General features: G+C 37.9%; 1 non-coding gene across 1 annotated transcript; it reads right to left on the bottom strand.

The window, feature by feature from the left end:
- Positions 1 to 9,156: 9,156 nt before the first annotated feature.
- Positions 9,157 to 9,264, bottom strand: LOC112768123 (small nucleolar RNA R71). Its single transcript, XR_003185562.1, has one exon. It is a non-coding gene; the product is annotated as a small nucleolar RNA R71 (small nucleolar RNA).
- Between the last annotated feature and the right edge of the window lie 953 nt (positions 9,265 to 10,217).

The following is a 10,217-nucleotide window of genomic DNA, read 5'->3' as shown; positions in this document are numbered from 1 at the left end:
TCTCGGTAACGTCTAGTGATTCGGTATTTTCCTCAAGAGAGGCCGAAGTACTAGGCGTGTAATTCAACCGCCGTCTAGCTTGCCGAGTGTGTAACAAAGTTCTTTCGATCTCGGGATTAAAATTGGCTAAGCTAGAATTCGGTTGAGACCGAGTCATCAAACTTGAAAGTCATAGCACAAATGTAAAAGAAATATAAACTATGGCTATGTATTTAAAGAAGTAAACTATCTACAATATTCACATATTCACATAACCAATATCAAGGCATATGTTGCAACCATTCCCCGGCAACGGCGCCAAAAATTTGACACTGGCCCCAAGGGTGTATTGGTAAAGATTTTTTTCAATAAGGTCGCGTTGCAAGTATAGCTCTACCAACAACAATCCTCGGGGGTCAAATTTAGAAGAGGGATCTGGTTGTCACAAGATATAAGCAAAATTGTAACAAGGAATTCAAATTGAACAATTAAAACTAGTAATTAACAAGATCCAAATCACAAATCAACAAGGGAAGATCAAATTAAAACTAGATCTAGAGAGGAACAAGGGTTTCTCCCTCTAGAATAACAAAAGAACCAAAAACTAACTAAAAATTACGTCCTAGTGTAAAATGAGTGATCCCCCTTTTCCCTAGCATCCTTGGGTCTTTTCCATGCAGAAACAGCTTGACATTGGGCCTAATGAGCCTCAGAAATCGCCAAGCACGATTTCCTTTAATGAGGTCACGTGCAGCTTTCCACGCGTGCGCGTCATGCGTGCGTGCACGCCGATTGCTTTTGTGATCCACGCGTGTGCGCCAAGTGCGCGTGCGCATCGATAGAAATTTTCTGATTCGCGCGGATGCATCCATCCTTGCGCGCCGCTTCCAGCCAATCCCGTCCACGCGTGCGCGTGGAGTGCGCGAGCGCACCGATGCTGCTTTTCCCAAGATTTCAATTCTTCATGTTCCTCCCTTTTTGTACATGCTTTCTCCCTCTCTTCTAAGTCATTCCTACCCTATAATTCCTGAAATTACTCAAAAAATACATCACGGCATCGAATGGCAATAGAAAAGAATTAAAATATGGCAATTTTAAGACAAAATAAGCATGTTTTCCATCATGGAGCAATATTGGGAAGTGAACATAAAACCATGCATTTCTTGTGAATAAGTGTGAGAAATGTTGATAAAATCCCCCAAAATAAGCACAAGATAAACCACAAAATCGGGGTTTATCAAATCTCCCCACACTTAAACCAAGATGTCCTCATGCTTAAAATAAAAAGACCAAAGATCATGATGAGAAAGGGTTTATGAAATGCAAACTACCTAAGTGGATGGATGCAACTAATGTAAAATCATCTACCTACTTGGTCAAGAGTAAATCTATCCTCCGAGAATACATGTGAGAATATAGGGTGAAAATGGTATGTAATTCATGAATCCCACCAAATTGAATACCACTAAAGAGTGCATATGACTTGCTAAACGAACGCTTGTGAAAGCTGGGAACAAGCATTGAGCATCAAACCCTCACGGGAAGTGTATCCGCTCTATTCGCTCAAGTGTATAGGGTTCGTCACTCAATCTTCTCCTAATCATGCTTTCCAAGATTTGTCTTTCATCTAACAATCAATAGTTACTCGATGCATGCTTACAAGTATCATGAGGTCTTATTCATGGGTTGTAACGGGGCTAGGGTGAAGGTAAGGATGTATATGGTCAAGTGGGCTTAAAATTTGAGTCCTTGATCATCCTAGGATCCACTAGACACATAGAACAACCTATAAAACTATAATACATTACCTAGCTACCCTTGAGTTTTTCTCTTTTTGCACACTCATGTATTCTTTTCAATTCACACCCGTATACATTGTTTTTATTACTTTATCTTGGGGCATTTTTATCCCCTTTCATTACTTTCTTTCTTTCTTTCTTTTTTTATTTTTTATTTCCCCTTTTCTTGAGGTTTATTTGTGAACCAAAATTTCAATGCATACAGTTTAATCATTCAACACATGAGTATGTTTCCAAATCCTAGAATTTTCAATTACACTACAATTACACACCTATATATCTACCCGAATTTCCCAAGTATACCCTCCTATTTGAATGATACACATCCTAACTTACCTAACCTAATCAAGGATTCAAATTTAGGAACATTCATGGTCTTTCACTTAGGGTTGTTGATGTGCTCTTTTCAAGAACAAAGGGAGTTTATCATAGGCTCAAAATTGGTTAGCAATGGTAGATAAAAGGGTTAAGGCCATTTGGGAAAAGTGACTATTGAAATGATGGTCTCAATCATGTAAATGCATTTATACACAAAGCAATGGACATATAGAATCAGACAAAGCAAGGATCACAATCATAGAGAGAGAGATATGCACACAAGAATGAGGTCATGTGCAGCTTTCCACACGTGCGTGTCATGCGTGCGTGCACGCCGATTGCTTTTGTGATCCACGCGTGCGCGCTAAGTGCGCGTGCACATCGATAGAAATTTTCTGATTCGCGCGGATGCGTCCATCCTTGCGCGCCGCTTCCAGCCAATCCCGTCCACGCGTGCGCGTGGAGTGCGCGAGCGCACCGATGCTGCTTTTCCCAAGATTTCAATTCTTCATGTTCCTCCCTTTTTGTACATGATTTTTCCCTCTCTTCTAAGTCATTCCTATCCTATAATTCCTGAAATTACTTAACAAATACATCACGGCATCGAATGGCAATAGAAGAGAATTAAAATATGGCAATTTTAAGGCAAAATAAGCATGTTTTCCATCATGGAGCAATATTGGGAAGTGAACACAAAACCATGCATTTCTTGTGAATAAGTGTGAGAAATGTTGATAAAATCTCCCAAAATAAGCACAAGATAAACCACAAAATCGGGGTTTATCACCTATACCACGAAGGTTCTAATCTCACGAACTCGGTCTGTGGATTAGAGACCCAAGAGAATATACTCCGACTGTCGTTCAATGACTACGTTGAACATCATGTAGACCACTTTTGGTTGTCAGGCACGCGGATCTTGGCTAAGCGAGTAATGAAGATAGTGGGTGATTGTCACAGGTCACCCCTTCATTCTGACTTAACTGAATTAAGTACGAGAGTATATCTTGGAGAAGAAGTAGGCGTGAATTGAAGGAGAAACAATAGTACTTGCATTAATTCATGAAGAACAGCAGAGCTCCACACCTTAATCTATGAGGTGTAGAAACTCCACCGTAAAATATACATAAGAGAAAAAGGTCTAGGCATGGCCGAATGGCCAGCCTCCAAAGTCAAAGATGATAAAAATCTGATTCCAAAGTGTCAAAGTCTTCGAATACAATAGTAAAAAGTGCTATTTATACTAAACTAGTTACTAGGGATTACAGAAAATAAGTAACTAAGTGCAGATAGTGCAAAAATCCACTTTTGAGGCCCACTTGGTGTGCTCTTGGGCTGAGCATTGAGCTTTACACATGCATAGGTCTTTTCTAGAGTTAAACGCCAGCTTGGATGCCAGTTTGGGCGTTTATCTCCAGTTCTGGTGCCAGTTCTGGCATTTTACACCAGAAAAGGGTCTCTGGCTGGCGTTTGGACGCCGGTTTGGGCCATCAAATCTCGGGCAAAGTATGCACTATTATACCTTTCTGGAAAGCCCAAGATTTCTACTTTCCAACGCAATTGAGAGCGCACTAATTGGGCTTTTGTAGCTCCAGAAAATCCACTTTGAGTGTAGGAGGGTCAGAATCTAACAGCATCTGCAGTCCTTTCTCAGCCTCTGAATAAGACTTTTGCTCAGGTCCCTCAATTTCAGCCAGAAAATACCTGAAATAACAGAAAAATATGCAAACTCATAGCAAAGTCCAGAAATATGATTTTTGCATAAAAACTAATAAAAATATAATAAAAAGTAACTGAAATATATTAAAAACTATGTAAAAATAATGCCAAAAAGGGTATAAATTATCCGCTCATCAGGTACTAAGAAGAAAGTACCTAAAGGCTAGAGGGACAAGAAAGTCCCAACTGAAGGCCTCTCACCTGGCATGAGAGTTGAATTCACTAAGAAACCAGTCCTACCACATACAGTGAGTCATATCCTGTCTCTAGAGCATGTAGAGCTCATTCATGAGAAGATAGGAAGAAAATTCACTGTAAGGGGCGAAAATCTGAGCCCATACTCACCTCCGTAAGTAGCTAACTGTCAAGCTAGTGACGTTAAAGGAGCGCTTGTTGGGAGGCAACCCAACCTTAATTAATTATTTTTATTTTTCATTTTGTTTTTCTTTCAGTTATTTTCAGAGTCATGATCGTATGCAACAGTCAGAACAGAGACAGACTTTCACAGCAGTAAAAATAGAACACTCTGGATAGAGTGTTAAAGTTGAATGCCAGCCAGGGTATCCCTGCTGGGTGTTCAACGCCCCTCATAGGCAGCATTGCTGGCGTTGAACGCCAGCCAGGGAGTAGCCCCTGGGCGTTCAAACGCCAATGCAGAGAAGCAGGAAATCTAAATTCCCTAGCCTCTCAGGACCAGTAGGTCCCACAGTATCATTCACCTACCCCACTTACTTTCACACTTTCCTATGCATACTTCCCTATAAACCCTAGCCCAATCACATCTATTTCACTTCCCCAAATCCATCATAACTCCCACCTTTCCCCACCCACTTCAAACCCAAATTTCCCACCTAAAACCCCACCCATGGCTAAACCTACCCACTCCCCACTCCTATAAATACCCCTCTTCATAACCCTTCATACACACACCTCTCATACACTCTTACACCCACAAGACCGAGTCCTCTCTCTCCCTCTATCTTCCTTTATTTTCTTCTTCTACTCTATTCTTCTCTTTTCTTTATTTTTGCTCGAGGACGAGCAAAGGTTTAAGTTTGTTGTTGGAAAAGCCTAGCTTTTTTTCTTTCCATTACCATTCATGGCACCCAAGGTTGGAGAATCCTCTAGAAAGAGGAAAGGAAAGTGATGAGCAGATAATTTATACGCTTTTTGGCATTGTTTTTAGTATGTTTTTAGTAGAATCTAGTTACTTTTAGGGATGTTTTCATTAGTTTTTATGTTAAATTCAAATTTCTAGATATTACTATGAGTTTTTATATTTTTCTGTGATTTCAGGTATTTTCTGGCTGAAATTGAGGGACTTGGGCAAAAATCAGATTCAGAGGTTGAAGAAGGACTGCTGATGCTGTTGGATTCTGACCTCCCTGCACTCAAAGTGAATTTTCTGGAGCTACAGAACACAAAATGGCGCGCTTTCAATTGCGTTGGAAAGTGGACATCCAGGGCTTTCCATCAATATATAATAGTCCATACTTTGGCCGAGTTTAGATAACGCAAAAGGGCGTTGAACACCAGTTCTACGCTGCAGTCTGGAGTTAAACGCCAGAAACACGTCACGAACCAGAGTTGAACGCCAAAAACACGTTACAACTTGGCGTTCAACTCCAGAAGAAGCCTCTGCACGTGTAAACTTCAAGCTCAGCCCAAGCACACACCAAGTGGGCCCTGGAAGTGGATTTATGCATCAATTACTTATTTCTGTAAACCCTAGTAACTAGTTTAGTATAAATAGAACTTTTTACTAGTCTTTTAGACATCTTATGATTTTTAGTTCATCTTTGGATCATATTGATCACGTTTGTGAGCTGGCCTCTCGGCCATGCCTGAACCTTCATCACTTATGTATTTTCAACGGTAGAGTTTTTACACTCCATAGATTAAGGTGTGGAGCTCTGCTGTTCCTCATGAATTAATGCAAAGTACTACTGTTTTTTATTCAATTCAACTTATTCCGCTTCTAAGATATTCATTCGTACTCCAACATGAATGTGATGAACGTGATAATCATCATCATTCCCCCACGAACGCGTGCCTGACAACCACTTCCGTTCCACCTTAGATTGGTTGATTATCTCTTGGATCTCGTAATCAGAATCTTCGTGGTATAAGCTAGATTGATGGCGGCATTAATGAGAGTCCGGAAAGTCTAAACCTTGTCTGTGGTATTCCGAGTAGGATTCAGGGATTGAATGACTGTGACAAACTTCAAACTCACGAGTGCTGGGCGTAGTGACAGACGCAAAAGGAGGGTGAATCCTATTCCAGTATGATCGAGAACCTCAGATGATTAGCCGTGCTGTGACAGAGCATTTGGACCTTTTTCACAAGAGGATGGGATGTAGCCATTGACAACGGTGATGCCCTTACATAAAGTTTGCCATGGAAAGGAGTAGGACTGATTGGATGAAGACAGCAGGAAAGCAGAAGTTCAGAAGAACGAAGGCATCTCTATACACTTATCTGAAATTCTCACCAATGAATTACATAAGTATTTCTATCTTTATTTTCTATTTATTTATTATTAATTTTCAAAAACTCCATAACTATTTGATATCCGCCTGACTGAGATTTACAAAGTGACCATAGCTTGCTTCATACCAACAATCTCCGTGGGATCGACCCTTACTCACGTAAGGTTTTATTACTTGGACGACCCAGTGCACTTGCTGGTTAGTTGTATCGAAGTTGTGACAAATTATGAATTAAGATTCGTGCACCAAGTCTTTGGAGCCATCACCAGGGATTGTTCGAGTGACAATTTCGCCCAGGGATCACAATTTCGCACACCAAGTTTTTAGCGCCGTTGCCGGGGACAATCTATTTCGAACAACAATTTCACAATTGTTTCCAGACCACAATGGTGCCAAGTTTTTAATCCGGCAACAACACCAAGTTTTTGGCACCGTTGCCAGGGATTGTTTTGAGTTTGGACAACTGACGGTTCATCTTGTTGCTCAGATTAGGTAATTTTATTTTAATTTTAAGTTTTTATTTTTATTCTTATAATTTTCGAAAAAAAAATTTAAAAATTTTCAAAAATATATTCTTCTTCAGAATTTTTAAGAATGAATTCTAGTGTTTCATGATGATTTGTTGAATCCTGGCTGGCTGTAAGCCATGTCTAATTTTTTGGACTGGGGTTTCAACTTATCATCACAAGAGCTTGTTGATCTTCACCCATTTGGCAGTTACACACTTAGTTGTTGTATACATGAGAGGTATCAATATCTGCTGAAGCTTGGCTGGCCATTGGCCATGTCTAGTATTTTGGACCGGAGATTTCATTGAAAGCTTGGCTGGCTAGTGAGCCATGTCTAATTCCTGGACTGAAGCTTTAGACTAAGAATGTAAGATTCCTGGAATTCATATTAAAAATTTTGGAATCCTTATTTTTCTTTTTTCAAATAATTTTTGAAAAATACCAAAAAAAATAGAAAATCATAAAAATCAAAAATATTTTGTGTTTCTTGTTTGAGTCTTGAGTCAGATTTTAAGTTTGGTGTCAATTGCATGTTCATCTTGCATTTTTCGAAAAAAATCATGCATTCATGGTGTTCTTCATGATCTTCAAGTTGTTCTTGGTAAATCTTCTTGTTTGATCTTGATGTTTTCTTGTTTTGTGCCTTTTCTTATTTTTCATGTGCATTTTTGCATTCATAGTGTCTGAACATGAAATATTTCTAAGTTTGGTGTCTTGCATATTTTTCTTTCATTAAAAATTTTCAAAAATAAGTCTTGATGTTCATCTTGATCTTCAAAGTGTTCTTGGTGTTCATCTTGACATTCATAGTGTTCTTGCATGCATTGTGTGTTTTGATTCATAATTTTTATGTTATGAGTCTTTTCCATGTTTTTCTCTTTCTTCATTAAAAATTCAAAAATCAAAAAAATATATTTTTCCTTGTTTTACTCAAAATTTTCGAAAATATGATTTGATTTAGTCAAAAAGTTTTTAAATTTAATTATTTCTTATGAATCAAATCAAATTTTCAATTTAAAAATCTTATCTTTTCAAAATCTTTTTCAAAAATTAAATCTTTTTCATTTTTCTTATTTATTTTCGAAAATTTTTTAAATTAATTTTCAAAAATCTTTTTCTTATCTTTATCTCATAATTTTCGAAAATAGCATCAAAAATTAATGTTTTGATTTAAAAATTTCAAGTTTGTTACTTGCTTGTTAAGAAAGATTCAAACTTTAAGTTCTAGAATCATATCTTGTGAGTCAAGTCATTAATTTTGATTTTAAAATTCAAATCTTTTTCAAAACTAATTTTAATCATATCTTTTTATAATCGTATCTTTTTCAAAAATTTGATTTTAAAATATCTTTTCTAACTTCTTATCTTCTTATCTTTTTTTAAAAATTGATTTTCAAATCTTATCTTTTTGTTTCAATCATATCTTTTTCAAAACTACCTAACTAACTCTCTATCTCTCTCTAATTTTTGAAAATACCTCCCTCTTTTTCAAAAATTCTTTTTTATTAATTAACTATTTCAATTTTAATTTTAATTTTAATTTTATCTTCATTTTTGAAAATCATTAACTCTTTTTCAAAATTTATTTTTCGAATTCCCTCTCTCCCATCTCTTTCTATTTATTTATTACTTACTAACACTTCTCTTCATCTCATATCTCTGTTATCCTCACCCTTGTGTTTGGATTCTCCTCCCTTCTCTTTCTTTACATTACATTCTTTTCTTCTTCTACTCACAAAGGGGAACCTCTATACCTGGGTAAAAAGGATCCCTATTATTATTATTTTTCTGTTCTCTCTTTTTCATATGAGCAGAAGCAAGGACAAGAACATTCTTGTTGAAGCAGACCCTGAATCTGAAAGGACTCTGAAGAGGAAACTAAGAGAAGCTAAAATACAACAATCCAGAGATAACCTTACAGAAATTTTTGAACAGGAAGAGGAGATGGCAGCCAAAAATAATAATAATGCAAGGAGGATGCTTGGTGACTTTACTGCACCTAATTCCAATTTACATGGAAGAAGCATCTCCATCCCTACCATTGGAGCAAACAATTTTGAGCTTAAACCTCAATTAGTTTCTCTGATGCAATAAAACTGCAAGTTTCATGGACTTCCATCTGAAGATCCCTTTCAGTTCTTAAATGAATTCTTGCAAATCTGTGATACTATTAAGACTAATGGAGTAGATCCTAAAGTCTACAGACTCATGCTTTTCCCGTTTGCTATAAAAGACAGAGCTAGAATATGGTTGGATTCTCAACCTAAAGATAGCCTGAACTCTTGGGATAAGCTGGTCACGGCTTTCTTAGCTAAGTTCTTTCCTCCTCAAAAGCTTAGTAAGCTTAGAGTGGATGTTCAAACCTTCAGATAGAAAGAAGGTGAATCCCTCTATGAAGCTTGGGAGAGATACAAGCAACTAACCAAAAAGTGTCCTTCTGACATGCTTTCAGAATGGACCATCTTGGATATATTCTACGATGGTCTGTCTGAATTAGCTAAGATATCATTGGATACTTCTGCAGGTGGATCCATTCACCTAAAAAAAACGCCTGCAGAAGCTCAAGAACTCATTGACATGGTTGCTAATAACCAGTTCATGTACACTTCTGAGAGGAATCCTGTGAGTAATGGGATGCCTCAGAAGAAGGGAGTTCTTGAAATTAATACTCTGAATGCCATATTGGCCCAGAATAAAATATTGACTCAGCAAGTCAATATGATTTCTCAGAGTCTGAATGGAATGCAAGCTGCATCCAACAGTACTCAAGAGGCATCTTCTGAAGAAGAAGCTTATGATCCTGAAAACCCTGCAATAGCAGAGGTGAATTACATGGGTGAACCATATGGAAACACCTATAATCCCTCATGGAGAAATCACCCAAATCTCTCATGGAAGGATCAACAAAAGCCTCAACAAGGTTTTAATAATGGTGGAAGAAACAGGTTTAGCAATAGCAAGCCTTTTCCATCATCCACTCAGCAACTGACAGAGAACTTTGAACAAAATACCTCTAATTTAGCAAACTTAGTCTCTGATCTATCTAAGGCCACTGTGAGTTTCATGAATGAAACAAGGTCCTCCATTAGAAGTTTGGAAGCACAAGTGGGCCAGCTGAGTAAAAGAATCACTGAAACCCCTCCTAGTACTCTCCCAAGCATTACAGAAGAGAATCCAAAAGGAGAGTGCAAGGCCATTGAATTAATTACATGGCCGAATCCAAGGAGGAAGGGGAGGACGTGAATCCCAAGGAGGAAGACCTCCTGGGACGTCCAGTGATCAATAAGGAGTTTCCCTCTGAGGAACCAAAGGAATCTAAGACTCATCTAGAGACCATAGAGATTCCATTGAACTTCCTTATGCCATTCATGAGTTCTGATGAGTATTCTTCTTCTGAAGAG

Source organism: Arachis hypogaea, chromosome 17 (genome assembly GCF_003086295.3).
Source record: "Arachis hypogaea cultivar Tifrunner chromosome 17, arahy.Tifrunner.gnm2.J5K5, whole genome shotgun sequence".
Lineage (NCBI taxonomy): Eukaryota > Viridiplantae > Streptophyta > Magnoliopsida > Fabales > Fabaceae > Arachis > Arachis hypogaea.
This window is presented reverse-complemented; position numbering and strand designations above follow the sequence as displayed.